At 46.0% G+C, this 20577-nt stretch overlaps 1 long non-coding RNA gene across 1 annotated transcript in view; it reads left to right on the top strand.

Annotated features, from left to right (window-relative positions):
* Positions 1–19241, top strand: part of LOC114805717 — a 72606-nt gene extending 53365 nt beyond the window's left edge. Inside the window, exon 5 of the long non-coding RNA XR_003753739.1 lies at positions 17598–19241. This is a non-coding gene — a long non-coding RNA (uncharacterized LOC114805717). The remainder of the gene's footprint in view (positions 1–17597) is intronic.
* The last annotated feature ends 1336 nt before the right edge of the window (positions 19242–20577 follow it).

Here is a 20577-nt window from a genome sequence, read left to right on the forward strand (position 1 = left end):
AGATTAAGGCACCTCCCCTGCAGCTTCAGCTCTGGGGAGAACTCACTACCATTCCAGAGACTTGCCCCAGCATGCAGTAGGCTTAATGGAAACCCTGGAATCATTTCTGTCTGTGATGATCTAGATGTGGCAGTGGGGAGCAAAGGAAGGTGAAAGGGACAGGAGATTACTGATCATGGCATAAAATGACCATCTCAGAGAGCAACACGAGGAAAACTAGTGGAAAGAACACAGCCTTTAGGAGTCAGGAATTGGGTTCTAACCATGGCCCCACCACTTGCTTGGTTCGTGACCTTGAGGAAGTCATTTGATTTCTTTATGCTTCAGTTTTCTCACCTGTGAAATAGGGATTAATCATCTGTTCTCCCCAACTAACTCAGTACTTGGCACATAGTAAGTACTTAACAATATATATTTATGCCAGTTTCTTCTGGGCTGTAAGCTTCTTGTGGGCAGGGACTGTGTCTACCAACTCTTTTGTATTGTACCCTCCCAAGTGCTTAGTACAGAGCACAGTGAGTATTCAGTAAATGCCACTGATTGATTTTGCATCTACCCCATTGCACGGCACACTGTAAGTGCTTAAGAAATACCATTGCCTTCCGAGTTTTCAAGAACTCTTTAGATCGTGTGGTCTCATCTCTGAAGATTCACAAAGGATTAAGACAAGGTGAATTTCAGTGGACTCCCTGGGCTGGAACCTTCATCCAGAGGAAACCCATAAAGAGGAAACATCCTGAATTCCTCTGCCAATGCACATCCAGTCCTATTTCCTTTCAACCTTCTCTCCTTCACCCTTTTCCACCCACTATCACTCTTTTTCAGCTCCAGGCTTTGCTCATCGTGCCCAGAATTAATGTGCTCTGGAGGCAAGGCTCTTCTTCCTGTGTGGGTGAGGAATGGAGTTGAGGGTGTTTGTGCTGAGTGCTCCTGGAATATCTTTTTTTGCCTTTCTTTGACCTGAACAGTTCTTCTGTCAACAACAGCCCTATTGTTGTTCACTGTGAAGAACACTGGGTTTTCTAAACCTCAAGTGGGGAACATCTTTGCCAGAAAATCCAGGGACACTAATTTGAGTGTTTATTTTTCATAAATATGCAATATACTCCCATTCATTTGCCTGCTTTGTTCTAAGAGTCCCCACTGCAAGACTATAAAGATAGATAATGATTGCAATCCACAGCATGTAGATTCAGGGCCACTAGGAACTCAGGGTGGAGGAGTGAGGGAAAAGGGTCAATCAATGGTATTATTATTAGCAGTAATAATAATAATAATAGTATTACTTGTTAAGCACTTGCTATGTGTCAAGCACTGTTTTAGATACAAGTTAATCAAGCCAGATACAGTCCCTGTCCCATGTGGGGCTCACAGTCCAAGTAAGATGGAGAACTGGTATTGGATCCCCATTTTACAGATGAGGAAATAGAGGCACAGAGAAGTTAAGTAACTTGCCCGAGGTCACACAGCAAACCTGTGGTGGAGCTGGGTGTCCTTTGACTCCCAGGCCCATGTTTTTCCCAGTAGGCCACACTGCTTAATTGAGTGTTTATTGTACTGAGCACTTGGGAGAAAGCAGCAGCGTGGCTTAGGGGGTAGGGCATGGGCCTGGGAGTCAGAAGAATATGGGTTCTAATCCTGACTCTGCCACTTGTCTGTTGTGTGTTCTTGGGTAAGTCACTTCACTTGTCTCCACCTCAGTTACCGCATCTGTAAAATGGGGATTAGGACTGTGAGCTCCATGGGGGACAGCAATTGTGTGCAACCCAATTACTTCATATCTACCCCAGCACGTAGAACAGTGCCTTGCACTTAGTAAGTGCTTAACAAATAGTACTATTATTATTACTATTATTAATGTAATCATAGACACAATCCCTGCTCTCCAGGAGTTTACAATCTAGTGGGGGAGACAGACATTTAAATGAGTTACAGATGGGGGAGCAGCAGAATATGTACTTAAATGGCATGGGGCTGAGGGTTGGATGAGTATCCAAGTGCTTAAGGGGTAAAGACCCATCTGTGTAGACGACGCAGAAGAGAGGGTTAATAGGAGATGTGGTCATCAAACTGGTAACCGTACCTGGAAATTTGGGGTGCCAGGAGCCCTATTCCACGAAACTGACGACTTGTTGCCTAAGTGGAGAGAGGCAGTGGGTAGGGCTTTTGGGAACCTGATGATAATAAATCCAGCAGGAATTGCCTGTTGGTGTTGGAAGTGGGAGAAGAGAAACATTTTGCAGTTTGCACATCAAATTTCAAGCTGTTTTGCCACAAACACCCAGGGACCTCTTTTTCCACTGGGGCAGCCAAATCTTTCCCCTACAACCTGACACCAAAAAAATAAAGCAGAACTGGCCTTCCCAGGTCACTGATCTCACTGCTGTCATCCACTCATTTGGGTCGTGGAAAGACAGACCAGAGCCTGGACTGTTGGACCAGAGCACATCTTGCCTTTGGTCATCTGGGACAGGATTCATCTGATTGGCTTAAACTCTATCCTGGGTTTCATGCCTTTCACAGTGAGTTTCACTCATTTTCGTTGCTAACACTGACGTTCAACTGCTCTTGAACTCACTCCGCAAGTGTACGCGAAGTTAAGGGTTGAGCTCAGAATGCAGTGATCCTCGGTCACACTTCAGGTCACTGTGAGCTCCTCAAAGGCAGGGATCATGTCTACTAACTCGTCTATACTCTTCCAAGCACTTAGTACAGTGGCCTGCATAGACTAAGACTGTCTCCACTGCCCTAGATCTTCCCCTGTCACTGGTGTTCCGGCTACTTTTCTTTTCAAGGTATCTGTTAAGCACTTACTATGTGCCAGGCACTGTTCTAAGCGCTGGGGTGGGTACAAGGTAATTGAGTTGGACATAGTCCCTCTCACATATAAGGCTCACGGTCTTAATCCCCATTTCACAGATGAGGTAACTGAGGCACAAAGAAGTGAAGTGACTTGCCCAAGGGTACACAGCAGACGAGTGGCAGAGCCTGACTCCCAGGCCCGTGCTCTACCCACTAGGCTATGCTGCTTGGCTGCTTCTGTTCACAGCTCCCTGGAGGTTTGTAGACCAGTCAGAATGGCATGGAGGGCAGCCCCATTGGAAACCTCCAGGATGCAGACCATGCCACCTGCAGCTGGGGTGAAGCAGCCAAGACAGCCGCAGAAAATCAGTGATGGCAGAAGCTGAGGAATGTTGGCAGTGGAAGAGAGAGATTAGTGGTAGAGGTGGCATCAGCTGCTGTGGGGGGGGAGGAGGCACCTTTGGCACTCTCTCCCAGCTCTCCTCGACTGCTGTCCCTGTACCGGTCAGCTGGGTTAGGGGTTTGTATGTGTTTTGATACATGTATGTATGTATGTGGGGGCAGGGGGGCAGGGCACACACGTGTTTGTCTAGCTCCCTTTCCCCTCTTTCTCTGTCGTGCTCCCCTGCCTGCGCCCCCTCTCTATATTTCTCCTTTTTGTCTCCTTCTCTCTGACTTTATGTCTCTGTTTCTATCTTCGTTTCCTGCCAACTTGGACCAGATGTGTCTAAAATACAAGGATGCGTGGCTTAGGCCAGTTGGAACTGAGCTATCGGAGAGCTCACGTGAATTTGCACAAGGGGCTTTTGTGGGGTCCTCCCTGGCAAGGATCTTATCCTAGTGGTCTTAACACCTGAATGGCAGGGTGGGTTGTTGCACTCTCCACTTTGGGTTTTCCTGATGCCACAACTAGAAAGGAGGTAGTGAACTACCTGATTTCCCCCCTCTAAGGAGACATTCTGTAGTTCTTCAGGCGCTGCCCAGCTGTTCCCAGGGATCCGAAGGGGCTGGGTTTTTTGTTTTGTTTTTTTTCTGCAGGGTCCCAAGCGTTTATAAAACAACTCCTAGAAAGGAGTGGAAAGCACATTTTAAGAAGTTGAAGGGGAAAGAGGATGACATCAGGTCAGTCCAGACAGATGTTTCCTGCTCCTGCCAACTCTGGCAGACTGTTGCCTTGCTTAAACCACAGTGTGTTGGGTAACTGAGATCTGGGAGACCTTGACCTGAGCAAAGGTTTGCATCCCCTGGGGACTCCCCTGAGCAGGACAAGATGGGAGGGCCTGACAGCCCTGCAAAGGCTCAATTTGGCCCAAAGACTGATTTGGACCAGGCCAAAACAAAAACCACAGAGGGCAGAAAGATTCCCATCCTCCCACCCTCCTCCACTATCCCAGCATAGCATAGAGTCAGAAGGTTACGAGTTCTAATCCTGGCCCCGCCATTTGTCTGCTGTGTGACCTTGGGCAAGTCATTTCACTTCTCTGTGCCTCAGCTACCTCATCTGTAAAATGGAGATTGAGACTGTGAGCCCCATGTGAGACAGGGACTGAGTCCAACCCGACAAAATTGTGTCTACCCCCTATGCTAAGTACAGTACCTAGCACACGGTGAGTGTTTAACAAGCACCATCATTATCATTATTACGGATTATTATTCCCAGCCCATTCCCGGGAGTTTCTGGCTCAGGTGGAAATGCCACCCCAGCTATGCTGGGAACTGCGGATTGGCAGTGCTGCAGTGCTGCTGTAGGGCAATGGTGGTACCGCTGACAGCAGTGGCAGGGGCCTTACCGCCCCAGCCTATGAGGAGGAGGATGGCCAGGCACCCTATCACTCCGCCTCCTCCTCCTTGCCACCATCATCACCATCACTGATGGATCCCCTCTTACCAGCCTGGCCAAAAGCAGCATTCTAATAGGTCCTGCCAAGACCTTTCAAATGGCGGAATCGAAGCCCACAGGTGTGACTGCGGGACGCCTGGCCCCATTATCCCCCCTGGTCAGTTGCCCTTGTCACAGGGTGGTGGTGGGAGCTGTCCAGAAAGGAAGCTACAACAGCTGACTGGGTGCACAGCAGCTCACACCCACAACCTCCCTCTGCCCAGACAAGACATTCTGCCCTTGGGGCAGGGAACTCTGGGAGTTTCACCACCACTGTCACTACCCACTCACTCTAGGTAGGTAGGTACTGTGTGAGGTGGACACCTTATTGTGTGGGTTAGATGTCTCAGGATGCATACGGTGTGGCTTAGTGGAAAGAGCCTGCGAGCAACAAGGACCTGGGTTCTAGTCCCGGCTCTACCACTTGTCTGCTTTGTCACTTTGGGCAAGTCACTTCATTTCTGTGCCTCAGTTACCTCATCTTTAAAATGGGGACTGACTGTGAGCCCCATGAGGGACACGGACTGGCTCTAACCTGGTTACCTTGTATCTACCGTAGTGCTTAGAACAGTGCTTGGCACATAGTAAGCACTTAAGAAATACCATTAAAAAAATGGTCTGGGGATGGGACAGAACAGTTTCCTAGGGTCTGTAGACTGGAGCCAGTCAGGGCTCAGAAATCTGAGGCAGCACCAGATTAGACTGGACTGACAGTGTGAGGAAGTGGGCATAGTGACACCCAAAGCCCTTTGCTGTACCCCACATCCATAATGATGTAGTCCAGACTTTTCCAACACTTATGAAGGGATAGTGCATCAGAAGAATGCAAAAGAAGAGTGAGTGATCACTGGGGCTGCTTAAGTGCAAGGGAATTCGCTGAACACTTTCCAGCTACTGTTAGGTACTCCCCATTAAGAAACAGCCAGGGGGTGCTCAATGGATACTACTGGCCGACACAAACTAATGGCTCCATGGAGCCTCTTGAAAATCAAAGGGTGGGTCCGGCTTACTGCCAGCAACCCTAAAAGGAACAGAGAGGGAGGAAGGGATATTAAGAATATGTGCTCGTTGTGGGCAGGGTTTGTGTCTACCAACTCTGTTATATATTGTACTCTCCCAAGCACTTAATACAGTGCTCTGCACATAGTATGTGCTCAATAAATACCATCGATAGATTGATACCATGAGCTTCCCAGCCTGGTACCCACAGAACATAGCTGTGTATGTTTCCTGGATCAGCCTCTGTCAGAGTTGGCTCTCCCTCTGGCCCCAACCTCACCCTGGCTTCACACACACTCACCCCAACCTCAAGCCATCTTAGCTCCACTCTGGGGGTGACCCCTTCATCCTGCTCCAGGGACTGCACTCCTCATCCACCCTTCTGCCGAGTCAGGCTGACTCACAAATTGAGGGGGTGGCTTGGGGGGCTGTACCCCACCAACTGGGGGGCTGTACCCCACCAAACAGATATGCTCATTTCCTCACACTGTTGCACAGACAACTCCAGTGACCATAACAAAAACAAGGAGGAAAAGAGAGAGTTCCTGGAGGTCAGCAGACCTTCCCCGGTGGGGCACTTTCCTTATTTTTCCCACAACAGATTTCCCTTTTGTCATTTTCTGCTGCTGGGGTTAGCTCTTTGCATGTTCATCTTGTGTTCTTTGTTCATCCCAAGCTAACCACTAAACCACCCCTTGCTCTCCTCTCTCCCACCTCTGACTCAACTCTTCCATGTCTTTCCCCTGGCTTGGGACACCATTCCCACTTACACTATGATCCTCCCCTCCTTCACTGCATTTCTAAAAAGCCACTTCTCCCATGTAAAATGGGGAATTGATTGTGAGCCTCGTGTGGGACAACCTGATTACCCTGTATCTACCCCAGTGCTTAGAACAGTGCTTTGCACATAGTAAGCACTTAACAAATACCAACATTATTATTATTAAGAAGTATACCTTAATTAAGACCCGCTCATGTTATCCTCTCAGTCATTCTTGGGTACTCATTGATTTATGAATCCACTTGTTTACGATTTACCACCTACTCTCAGGTTCTTATAATGATGTCTTTTCTCCAGTTTCTGTTTGCTTACCTTCCTCATTAGACTCTAAGTCTCCCGAGAGCCAAGGTCACACATCATCTGTGTTCTCTCCAGTAGATATTCACTAAATCCTGATGTTAATGATGATGCCAATCCCAAGACTTTGCCTAGTCCAGCAGCCATTCCAGAACCCTATGATGAAATATGCTAGGTGTACCTTAGCTAGAGTGGGAGTCTGTTGTTTATACAGCCAAACAGAGCCAGCTCCATGCCTGTGTTTAAAGATCATCTCAGAAAAAAATGTGTTTACTTAAAGAGCTGTGGTTTCTTCTGAATATGCCACATGCCATTTCCATCCTCCCCAACCTATTTGAAAATTCCTTCTGATCTTCAATTGCACTCTTGGGAAAAATAGCTCCTTAGATTATGAGTGATATGTTTCCAGGAAGGAGCTGCATTGGTGAACCTGTTTCCAACCCTTGGAAAATGCACAATATAGCAACTGTCAATTATTCAGGGGCAGATTAGCAATTGTGTGGTTTATCCGGGCCTTTTCCTTCCCTCTGGCTCTCCAGCTTTTGACCATGTCAGCGTTCAGTCTCCCATTGTGTCTCCCAGGTGCTTAAAAGAAGTGCTCAATGAATGCTATTGATTTCCCTCCCCCACAGTAGCATTTCCTTAGTCACGCCCCTGGTGATTAGATGCCCAATCAGGCATTTATTCTAAGGCTCCTGCCACACACTTGGCATGTCCCAGGCGTGACCTGTGAAACCATTTCCCATAGGTGGTCCGTTACCTCTAGGGAATCTCACAGGCTAGAAAGGAGGGGAACGGGTAACCGTACTAACTGACCAAGAGGATAGCAGCACATTTTGCAGAGGAAAGGAACAAAAGTGGCAGTTATTTCTGATGGGTTGGGAGTGGAGATTGATGGGGAGAGATGAAGTTCTAGAAATATTGAATTTGGGAAACAAGACAAGATAAATCATGAGAGTTAGTATGATCTAGTGGAAAGAATGCAGCAATGAAATCAGGAGACCTGGGTTCGAGCCCCAGCTTTGCCCCTGGCTTGCTGTGCAAACTTGGGCAAATCACTTAATAGTAATAATAATAATGTTGGTATTTGTTAAGCGCTTACTATGAGCAAAGCTCTGTTCCAATCGCTGGGGTAGATACAGGGTAATCAGGTTGTCCATGTGAGGCTCACAGTTAATCCCCATTTTACAGATGAAGTAACTGAGGCACAGAGAAGTTAAGTGACTTGCCCACAGTCACACAGCTGACAAGTGGCAGAGCCAGGAGTTGAACTCATGACCTCTGACTCCGAAGCCCAGGCTCTTTCCACTGAGCCATGCTGCCTCTTAATCTCTGGGCCTCTAATCTCTCTGGGCCTCAGCAGTTAACTCATCTCTAACATGGGGATAAAATATTATTATGAGCTCCATTACCTTGACTCTACCTCACTGCTTAGCACATAGCAAGTGCTTAGTAAATACCATGATTATAAAATTAGTCAACTGGTAGCACATGGATAATTAAAATTCATAGATAATACAAAAATTTCTCTTGAATTGGTCCAGAAGTTTTACCTCCATTCTTCTCCAGTACTCTTAGGAAAGCTCTAAATAACAGTGTAGATTGGCCTATGTTTCACTTCCTCTTCCTGTCCCAATCCTCTCCCTAATTGGAGTATTGATGAGGAAATCATCAAATGAAAGACTCAGGAGGAGAAAGAGAAGCAAAGAATCTAGGTAACTGAGACAATAGGGCATCAGCCTCTAGGTAATTGTGAGTTGGGAACATCAAAACTGACTGAAAATCCAAGAAATTTAGATGAATAGTCCTTGGAGGGAAAAATTTGGGAGCTTCTTTTAACCTTTGAACTCTTGGCAGCTAAAACTAGTTTCTTGGCCATGGCCATCTGACTTGGAACAGACAGCCTTTTATTCAGGCCTCATACAATCAGAGTTCATCTGATACTAGCCCCGTCCAGGGAACCTAAACTGAGAAGACCAAGATAATTCCTCTGGCACAGTCTTAGGTCATTTCTGGTCTGGATGATCCTGGGAAGAACTGGGTACTTCTGGGGCCAACTCAGTCTCTGGCCATGACCATATTTCCTGAGTGTCTTCCATAACACGATGACCCAGAGTCAGAATGGGCCTGCCTTCCTGGGCTATTCTAGACTAAGGTGACCTCGATTTAGGTGGAACTAACCCAATTTGGGGGGCTCTGTTAATGTTATGCCAGGTCTAAGACAGGACCCATTAAAAATTCCAATTTTGTTGTGGGTGGTGGAACAGAACCCCCTCTGGCTCTCTATTTTTCTGTCTTTTCTGCCTCCTTAGCCCTGTCCCCAGCCCACTTGGAGCTCCCAAATATCTAATAGCCTTAGTTCCGATTGTAATTGGATCTTGCACCTGAAGCCTGCTGGAGAGACAGAACTGTACCTGTCTCTGGTGAGGGGGTGGCTGGGGGGAGGGGGAGGGAGGGAGGGGGATCAAGGCACTAGACAGATAATTCTATTCTCTGTTCTGTATGATTGGCTTAGATTTATACCTAGGGACCCTTACCTTGCAGATGTCACTTTTTAAGAATGACAAAAAGAATCCCCCCCCTCCCACAACACCCAGGCCTACTTCCTCCCCAATTTCCCAGGCAAGCAGAGATAGTGAGCAGAGTGTATTAAGAGGAGCAGCTTCTTGCATTCTTCAGTGCATCATGTATATCTCTCAGGTGTAGTGGAGTTGCAGTGGAGACAAGACTAGGGTTGGGGGAGGGAGGAAGGGAGAAGAGAGAGAGAGAGAACCCTTCTGTTCTCCATTTTACATGATGAACATGTCTCGAACTGGCAAGGGATAGAGCTCCAGAATTGCAATTGTGCAGAAGCAGCTGGAGGAAAGTGAAAAAAGGATGGCTTCTCTGTTAATGCAAAATGAGCTAAGCTGCACTTTCCTCATGCTGGGGAGGGTAATGGTTTTCCTTTAAAAACTTCCTGTCCATGGGAGATCTGGCTCTTTGTTAGCCTGAAACCCTTCCAACCCAGAATTCCTTCCTCCTCCTGCTCTCTAATTTGGCCCAGCCACAGTACGCTGTTTGCCGTCTTTGCTGTGTGCTTCTCAGGGAAAATTCCTCTGCAGTGGAACGGATCCTTTTCAAACCCTCTTTCCATAATCCCTGGGGAAAGGAGAGTTTCATTTCAACACTAAGAACTTGGAGTTATGAGCAGAGAGAAACATCCTTCAATTTGCACTCTCAGCGGTACAATATGTCATGGCACAAAGTCAGCTTGCAAGATGCAGTTCTCTAAGCCTCTCCAGCCTTGTGGTTAGAAGGGGAAAGAGTCAAAAAGAGACATCGCCTCCTGATCAAGTAGCAGTTTCTTACCCAGAGAAAAAGAGCAGAACAGTCGAGGTTGCATAATATGTGTGCACAACATTTCTAACCTGGTTGCTCGGCAACAGGCAGGAAATGTGTTGGAGACCGAAAGGAACGTTGAGGTGGGGAAGAAACATTAGTGGCCGACTTTCACTGTTATGCCCTTTAGACAATTTGTTTGGTGGGCAGTCCAATGAAGAAGATGCATAAAGGGGATCTGGTCATGACTTCATTCGAGATTTTCTCAAGGCCATCCCCTAGGAAGGTACTGACATAGGCCAACTTGGGAAATAACCATCTTCTGCCTTGCCTAGGATGAGTAACCATAAGTTCCAGGAGAGTTGCAAAGAGTGTCTTAAGAGCACTTGGTTTGGTTTAGTTCATTAATGTTTTCTGAGCTCTTATTATGATTATGGTGAGGAAGGGGCAGGTTCTGTACAAAACAAGATCTCTGCCCACGGAATAATGGGGGAGACCAGGCAGACATGAATATACAAACCTACACATGAACATGCAATGCAAGTGATAAAAGCTCAAAACTATGTACATGAAACAATACCAAACTATGTCAACCCAATTTATAGAGAAATACTCTGCAAATGAGTGATTGTGGTGCCCAGGTGTGCTACTCAGTGGCCTTGATGCTCTCTAGAAGGTAATTCTTTGGTTTGGAGTATGGAAAGGAAACTTCAAAATGGAGGCCAGTGATACCAAAATGATATTTCTCTATTTAGTAGCTGTATTTAATCTGGGGCATGGTGATTATTTTCCGATAAACCAGAGAGAAATGTAAAGGTTACCCCACAGCTTACCTTTCAAACCCCATGTAAAATCAAGTGGAGTTTTTACTCACATTCTTCATTCTTCTTTGCTTGCCCTTGAAGTCCCCTCACCTCTGCCAGTCTTCAGGATGCAACTAAGGTGGCGACTGATGGCCCTTTCAAGTACCAGATAGGGTACTCTCGCACGTACCGTTTTGCAGAAGTACGGTGTGCCCTGGAGATCCAATAACATTCCTCTGAGGGAGAACACTTGAACTTCCAACTTGCTCCAGAGCCTTGGCATTCTGTTCCCCGGGTCCATGAGAACTTGGGGGCTGGGCTCAAGCTGTGGAACTTGGCAGCAAAAGCGGTGTTTGTGGGAGGCTTGTTGATGAGAATTAGAATACCAGACATTAAAGCATCCGGTGCCGAATCCGTACAGGGGACAGGTCAGCTGAAAACCGGATTATCCGTTTAAAAGCGTGTAAATAACCAGGCACGATCTGCCATGCTCCAGCCAGACCTGGGGCACCAAGGGGACTGCAGAATTCTCTCTTCTCTCCTTCTCATACAGTCCTCTAAAAGTGTTGCCAGGCCTCCTGGCTCTGCCTGGGCTCTGTCCCAAAGCCTTCTTGGAGCTTAGAAGACTCCCTGTATAGCACTGACAATCTCAGGCGGTTCCAAAATAGTTCACTGCGCTATCTTAATCTGGCTCTCATCATTGGGAGACAAGTCTTTCCGGACTATGGAGGCCATCACACTAAGGCTGCATGTCAGGGTCATTCTGTAATGCCACCGACACACCCTTCTTCCTTCTAACCTGGCTCTAGGCCTCCAGGTCTGGGCCAGCACAAGCTTGCATCTGGTGGACTAAGTTAGGGGGTCATTCCCCAAACCTCCGCCAATCTGTGATCACCTACCTCATAGCTGACTCTCAGTAACATGAGGCCTATAAGACCTAAGAAATGGACACTTGATTGTAGACAAGCTCTTTGTATTTGGGAAAATGACAGAGGGGGGGCTACTTTGTCACTCCCAGGACAGTAAAAGGTTATGCTGGCACCAGGACTCCTTCCTAATGATGTGCTACAGAAGGCTTGAGCACTAAGCTAAACAGTGCTGAAGCTGAAGGAGTGCAGGAATATGTGTCTTTCCTGTGTTGGCTCTGATGAGCTCCTGGGGTTTACACTGGACTTTGCTGTCTGTTAGTGAAATTTGATATTGTTTTAAGCTTGAGTAAAACAGATATATAAACCTCAAATTGCTCTATCCAGCAAGATTTTATCCAGGGAACGTTTCCTAAGGATCCTACCTTGCATTTCTTTCTTACTGTAAGTGTTCACAATTGGGTTTTACATCTTCACAAGACACTGTAGGCCATAGATGAAAGGACAAGAGTTCTAAACTACCTTTACCACTAATTTACCATGAGATTTTGGCTGAATCACTTTAGTTCTGGCTTCAGGTTCCCTTCTGGAAAAGAGGGCTAAAGCCCCCTGCCCTTTCCTGCTTCTTAAGAGGACCAGCAGATACAAGTTAGAAGCAGCTTTGAGAATTTCAGAGGCAAGGTGCCATAGACTTCTAATGCGTTATCATTACTGTCTGATTCATTTAACAAGTGAATATAGAAGTGATTGGTAATAATAATAATTTGGGGACAGGTTAAGTATATACTTTGTGCCAAGCACTGTACTAGGCACAAGGATAGATACAATATAAGCAGATTAACCACAATCCCTGACCGACGTGGGACTCTCAGTCTAAGGGGATCAAAGGGTAATCAGAGGGACCAAAGTAAGCACTTCCATGAAGAAGTGTGGCTTAATGGAAAGAGCATGGCCTGGGAAGTCAGAGGACCTGGGTTCTAATTGCAGCTCCACTACATGCCTGATGTGTGACCTTGAGCGAGCCTCTAAACTTCATTGTGGCTCAGTTTCCTCATTGGTAAAATAGGGATTCAGTAACTGTTCTCCCTCTTACAGTGTGAGCTCCATATGGGACAGGGTCTGTGTATGATCTAGCTTGTCTCTACTCCAGTGCCTAGTACAGTGCTTGGCACATAGTATGCCCCAGCTATCTTGAGACTGACACTTAGCAATCATGCCATTTATAAACTGCTCAAGTGCTCAAGTAGATACAAAGCTATGAGACCAGACACGGTACCTTTCCTACAAAGAGTCCCACAATCGATCCCATTTAATGGATGAGGAACTGAGGCCCAGAGAGGTGAAGTGACTTGCCTAAGATCACACAGTAGGCCAGTGACAAGAGGTGGGACTAGAACCCGGATCTCCTGAGTCCCACCCAGGCCCATGCTCTTTACCCTAGGCTACATTGCTTAACTTCTGATGTGTTACCAACGTTCAGCCACTCTGCTTTGAAAAACGACAGGAAAAAGCATCAGAGATTTTAATAGAGACTAGTGACCCCCTGCCTCTGCAGAATCCAGGAAGGGCACATATTAGTCAGAGAACTTCTCTAATGAACCGATGCACACATTGCCTGGGTCCGAAGCTCAATCTAAAGGAAGCAAGAGACAATCCTGGAGAGGGATGTAACGCTAGGCCCTGAAGATCAGCCCCCTGTTGGAAGGTAGCATGGGCAAGTGAAATGCACCCTGGCCTCGAAATCTAATTCTAATTGCAACTCTGACACCAATTTTTCCCATGACCATAACCCAGTTCCTTGACCTCACTAAACCTCAGTTTTTTCATCTGCAAAATGGGCTGGTCCTGACCCAAACCCAAGAGCTTGGTCAGAAATAGCCTGGTCTAAGGACAGCATAGAGTTGCATAGTCATTTCCTTATCTGCCTTGACTGTGGTGGTTTGATAATAGAAGTGAAAGTACTAAGTTCTTTGAAGGAAAGTCCAGCATGTAATTTTTAAAAGTTAAATCCTAAAACGAAAGTCAGGGGATAATAGGATACCATTATCACTGGCGGGAGAAGGGGACATGAAACGTGGTGCAAGCGTCGAAGGGCCGATTCAGATAGTGAAGACCCACCCTCATACATGTTTGCCTGGTGTGTATATGTGACTGCAGTATTGGATTCTACAAACCCAAGTTTAAATGACCATAGAGAGTTGGGGAATACAACTCTAGGCTGGGCATGATTCGATGGAATCATGGTGCTCACGCTCTCTGGTCCAACCTGGCAAACCTGTGCCATTCATTCAGTTGTATTTATTGATCACTTTAATGTGTACAGAGCACTGTACTAAGCACTTGGGACAGTAGAGTATAACAATAAACAGACACAGCATCTCTATGTGATTATAGCTGCTATTCCTTCTTCCCGAAAGGTTTAGCTCTCTCCCCTTTTCCAACCTTGTCTTTTCCCCCCAAAATTCTTGCCCTTGAAGCCTTCCCAGATTAACTTTGCCCAACTCTGATTGCTCCATCTCCAGATATCCGTACAAGGGTCCCTGCTAGTTATACATTTTTATATTTCTTTAAATGTTTTGGTCATTTGTATTTCCTGCTTATATTGGTGGGTAGCTGTTTGTTCCATCTCTCCCATTACAACGTAAGGTCCTCAAAAGCAGGAACTAGGCCTTGTTCTTCCATCACTCCCCATGGTGACTAGTCAGTGAAGGGGCCATTACGGCCTGTGGTCTGGCTGGCTGACACCAACTGATACACTCTTTCCCTTTTGGAAAGAATTCAGATCGATGCTGCTGCCTCGAAGGGCAAAGTGCCGGTAGTTTCTGTGTCTGCTGAGGTGGGAGACTGATGCTATTTAAAGGCTCTGCTTGGCTCTTTGCTCAGAACTGGGCAGGTTCTGACTGCCAGGACTCCCAGTGACAGCTGTTGGTGAGGCCTGGGCCTAATGAACCAGGGGGCTGGGCTCTGTGACCACAGTTCCCTAAATAGGGTGCTGAGCCCATCTTTCCCCGGGCCCTGCTTATGCATAAGAAGCTGGCACCAACAGATGAGCCATTACTCAGCAAACTGAACGTGCAGAAATAGGACAGGGACGCTGACCTAGGAGGACTGGGGTCTTGACTCCACTCCAAGGAAAGAATCCCAGGAGCTGCCTTTGTTTCCTGGGGAAGATTTTATGTACGTCTCCCCTTGTCGGGAGGGAACATGTCACTTTATTCTGTACTTCCCAGGTACTTCGGTACCCCTGTTCCCAAGAGCCTAGTACAGTGCACCACACCAAGTAGGTGCTCAATAAATGCCTACTGAGAGCTATCTTATTGCTGCATCCTGAGACTCGTCTTGTCTAATCCAAACCCATGAGGTTTGAGGTCTGGCGGATTCTGCTTGAAGATCTCCTGGAGATGGTCTTTTCCCATTGGTAGCCTTCCTGGGACTTTTGACTGGCTCTTACATCTCCTCCAAACCAGAAATGACTGAATTCAGGGTTGCCCTTGGGGTCTGAGGCTGCTTAATAGCATGCCTGGGAACCCGAGCGGATGATTAGGGAGATCTTGAATTCACCAAAGAAGGGCTTGAATTCCCTCTAGGGAGGGCAACAGAAACAACTTAATCTTTCTGGGATCCAGAGGACAAGAGATGGCCTCCAAAGCCACAGCTGACTGAACCATCAGGCTGGACCGATCTTGATCCATTCCCCGGGGGTTTAGAGGGAACTAATCTGGCTAAAGGACTGCAACAAGCTGAATAGCATTTCAGCTCTCTGCACTGGCCTCCTGCTGATGACACTGTTACCAGAGGCAGAGAGATATAGAAATAAAGGTCATTCTGACCCATACCCACAAGGGAGGGCCCAGGTGATATCTGTGCCATTACCTTTCTTCCTTCCCAGGCTGGCAGCTGTATTACAAGCACTATCTGTGCCACTAACTATCTCGGTCATGGTCCTGCTTGGAGGCTGGGGGTGGGGGGGTGGGAGGGTGGGGGGTGGACTAGAAGACCTTTCAAGTTTTTTAAAGCTACAGGTTTTTTTTTTTGGAAAAGTGATTGAGACTACTTTGCACATTATTTTGCTCATTTAAAGTTTTGATGCAGAGAAAGCCCTCCATCTCTGCTTCTTACACCTCCAAAACCTGAATTCCCTGCTCACTTCTTCTAACTAGGCATCACTTCTTTTCCCTCTAGACTCTTCCTTCCAGTGCTGGACCCAAAGTCCAAGTTGTTCCAGCTAGGTCAGGTTTACTTATTCCAGCCTGAAAAGGCCACTGGTTGGGTTCCACTTAAAGTAACCATATTTTCAGGCCCTGGAGTTGGGGCAGAGGGTGGGGGTGGGTGAGATGTGGTTTCCAGGGGTGGGGCCAATGATTCAGTCATATGTTAAGGAGAGGGAAAAAAGGCATGAAAGGAAGTCAGTTAAGAGAGACAGATAGTCATAGTCTCTCTCTCTCCTGTGCTGATTCCTTGGCCTCGAACAAACATCTACAGACCTACTCTTTCAGTCCAGGAATGCCAGGTTTTCTTTGCCTCCCAATAACCATCCTAATTCTGTGCCTAGTGTTTTATGTAGCACCTTCTGTGTTGAGAACTCAAAATACTCATTCATTCAATAGTATTTATTGAGGACTTACTATGTGCAGAGCACTGTACTAAGCACTTGGAATGTACAATTCGGCAACAGATAGAGACAATCCCTGCCCATCGACGGGCTTACAGTCTATCAGGGGAGACAGACAGACAAAAACAAGACAACCTAATCGCAATAAATAGAATCAAGGGGATGTACACTTCATTAACAAAATAAATGGGGTAATAAAATAAATAGGGTAATGAAAATATATACAAATGAGCACAGTGCTGAGTGGAGGGGAAGAGCAGAGGGAAAGGGAGCTTAGCTGAGGGGAGGTGAAGGGGGGACAGAAAGGGAGCAGAGGGAAAAGGGGAAGCTCAGTCTGGGAAGGCCTCTTGGAGGAGGTGAGCTCACTTCTAGGACAGAGTCTAACACAGGACTCAGTACCAAGTAATGATTACCTGCTCAAAGAGTGTGGGTGTTCAATTAATACCGATCACAGTGATACATGGTACCTTTGCAAGATCCTGGAAAGGAGTTGGGATCATTATTCCCTTTAAAGTAGAAACACTGAGGCACAGAATAGAAACCAGGATATCCCAGGTTAATTCCAAAGCAGCGATTCAAGCTCAGCTCTTTCAACTATCAGTTCAGTACACCATCACTTAAACTTACCACTCTCTCTTCTCCAGGTCTAACAACACCAACTATTTTTTCTATCGATCTTATTTTCGGACCACCGTAATTATTTTTATTCCTTGCCTCTGGACCTCTTCAATTTTCCCCACATGCTTCTTTAGCCCAAGCTGGCCAAACATTCCAAGAAAGCTTTGAACACGTCCAGGATAATGGAAAATTTAGATTCCAGCTCTTACATATCTGACTCCCAGGAAAGTTGAAGGGGCGGGGATAGATAGGGGAGGCAGTGCTGAAGTTCTGTCATTCAGAAACCCTGAAGCCCAATACATGACTAAATTCTAGTTCTCTTTCAACTTAATACAAAGGCTTTCATCTTATCTCCATGAGCCTGAGACCAAGTATAGGCATCCTTGACATCCAAGGCTACAAATCAAAACATGGAAAAGAAGACAGTTATGGGCTTGGAAATGCAATCAGAGTGAACAGGAAATTAAGAGGACATACCAGGATAATTCGTATTTGACCGTTCCAAGCAACATCCTCTCCCCGTGCATTTTATCGTACTCTTCAGAGAGCTGGAGCACAAACACATTTTAATCAACTTGGAAACAGGACTTTAATTCTGCTTCTCTGGTCACTTTTTCAGCTTTCACCGTGGGATCCAGGAATGCTACTTAGAAGGGAAAAACCAGGAAAGATTCCACAATTCAAGTTGCTTGGTGTTTATCAAAAAGTAACTTTCCACTTTAATAGCCAGTTCCAGTTAATCATGGAGTTAATTCACCGAGGAAAATGAGTAAGGTTTGACGTCTATTTCCTGACGTGTGAATCACCAAAAATATTTGCTCCCCCTGCCCCCCCAAACACACACACATACACACACACACACACACACGGTGTGATTTCTGTTCATCTCAGCTTGTCTGCTGGCCAGATCTTTGCTTAGGTATCAATTTTCACATCCCAAGACCATTACTCCCCTATTAAGCTGTCTAAACCTTCCTGATCTTTTGATGGTGCAGCATTTCTAACTTTATATTATCCTCCCATAATCATCTACCTGCAGATACAACAAATGAATTTACATCACCTAGGCAAAGTGAGGCTTGTTGGGTTTTCTGCTCTTTTACTGCTTGCGTGGCTTGTACTAATACTGGTAGTAGTAATAGTATTTATTAAGCACATCCTGTGTGCAGAACACTGTGTTAGACACTGGGAGAAAATACATAGGTGGGAATTAGACATGGTCCCTGTCCCTCGGAAGGCTTCTCCTCTTCCATCACGTGCTGCCCCTGTCAGAAATGTTTTTTCCACCCATTTTGTAAGTACTTTCAGTAAGCACTTAGCAAATTGGAGTGATAGTTTTGTTTGTTTTTAAAAATATAAAAGTGTACAAAAGAAATAGAAAGGGGGAGATGGAGAGAAAAGGAGAGAAAAATAGAAGTAAAAGGGGCATATACAGAGATGCCAAATCACTATTGAGTGATGTGGTGTCACAATATTTGCTAACCTCATGTCAACACAGCAAGTCCAGATGGTCTTATTTATAGCTTGTTATTTCAATAACACATAAATCTTTTCTCTTGAAATATAGAGCTAAAGGGAAGGCTGATTTGTGTGATTACTTTTAAGTGATTTTATAGGCCTAACTTAAAAATAGTTAGAATGATGGCAGGAAAAAAAAAAACAAAACAAAAACTTAATTTCAGTTGACACGCTCACCACAAAGCTGTTTTGAAGACAGATGGGAGGAGGTAGGAACATCTTGCTGTAAAAGAACAGATCCCAGTACCTGATATAAGAATGTCAAATTCTGAAAGTTCCCTGTGAACTTGGCCCGGAAGGTTCTAAATAGCAGCAGTGGCAGTATGAGTAATGGGCTGTCTGCTGAACACTAGGCTGTTGAATACTGGGCTTGTCCACGCCCCATGGGGGGGGAATTAAAAGCAAGGGAAGACGTCAATGCAACTTTCAAAGTAGCTGAAACCATTTTCAGCACAGACGTGTGAGCTGCAATAAATGTTTGGCATGGGAAAAGGCTTGAGGAGTCAAATTGGCTTCGGGGTCGTCCCTAAACCCAATACCCCAGATCCCACCCCTTCCAGGAAGCATGGTTCTAGACCACATCTGAGTTACCGGTGTCCCCCCCACTCCTGCAGGCCCCAGCCAGTCCTTCTCCTCCCCACCTTGCAAAGAGTGCCATTGTAGATCCTGGACGGCTGTCCCATATGACAAGAGCTCTCCAGAGTCCCATCTGTTGGAATGGGTGGGGCCTGGGACCATTTCAGAGTCTGGTGGCTCAGGGCTATGGGGCCCTGGGGAGAGCTGTGGATGGATATCCACTAACCCAAACTTCCTCTTCTTGGATACCTCTCCTCCCTCACTGGATAATTTTCCCTGAACCCTGCACACTCTAGGGATACTCTTGTCTAGTTCGACCAAAGACCTGCCAATGAGAGATCATCTTCCCCTCAAAGGATTTAAATAAGGAAGCTCTCCCTCATCCTTGCTGATGGAGATGATGGTAGAGATAATCGAAAAACCCAGAAAAGACGACACCTTATTTTTGCATTTTTGCTAACATTTTCAACTTCCTATTACCAAGAAGGAAACTGTGCTGCTTTGAGTTTTCCCTGCTAATTCCTTGAAAGTGCTAATGGGTCACGGAGTTGTTTCAAGGTAGGGAGCAAAAGAGGAAAAAGGAAAAAATAAAACCACTCACACACACAAAGAGCTTGAGTAGTCCATAAGTTGTGTATCTGAAAGCTGATCGAACTCTTAAATCCTCACTGCAGAGTTTAAATCAGCCCTACCTAACCAGGTGTTCATATAGGAAGCAGCATGGCTCAGTGGAAAGAGCCCGGGCTTGGGAGTCTGAGGTCATGGGTTCAAATACTGGCTCTGCCACTTGTCAGCTGTGTGACTGTGGTCAAGTCACTTAACTTTTCTGTGCCTCAGTGACCTCATCTGTAAAATGGGGATGAAGACTGTGAGCCTCACGTGGGAAAACCTGATTACCCTGTATCTACCCCAGTGCTTAGAACAGTGCTCTGCACATAGTAAGCACTTAACAAATACCAACATTATTATTATCATATAGGCACCTAATCCAAAAGTTACTTAAGCACTCAAAAGCCCTGGCATGAAGTAGCCTAATCACCTGAAGAGAAGTTAGGAGTTATGCAATTATTTGGTGAATCATCATCACCTTCATCAACAGCATTTGAGCATCTACTTAGTTCAACAGAAATGAAAGATATGAGATTGGAAGGAGTGTTCTGAAATGGATAGAAAATGGGTTAGAGGATCAAAAGGGTGAGAAAAAAGCCACTTTTCTTTGATAGAAAAGTGCAATAGTGGGGTCCCTCAGGGATTGGTAGTCGGGTCACTTTTGTTTAACCTTTTCATAAGTGAGCTAGAAGAGGGAGTGTGTAATGAAATCTCCAGAATTGCAAGTGACACTAAACTTCTTGCAGGCTGCAACATACCTTGCAGATGGGGGTAAATTGTAGGAAGACTTCTAAAAGACAAGAGGGGATCCAAAACTGGCAGGTGATCTTCAGTTGTGAGTTACTGCAAGGTAATGCACAGAGGGAAAAATAATCCCAATTACAACTCTGTGATGA

Source organism: Ornithorhynchus anatinus, chromosome 19, assembly GCF_004115215.2.
Source record: "Ornithorhynchus anatinus isolate Pmale09 chromosome 19, mOrnAna1.pri.v4, whole genome shotgun sequence".
Taxonomy (NCBI): Eukaryota; Metazoa; Chordata; class Mammalia; order Monotremata; family Ornithorhynchidae; genus Ornithorhynchus; species Ornithorhynchus anatinus.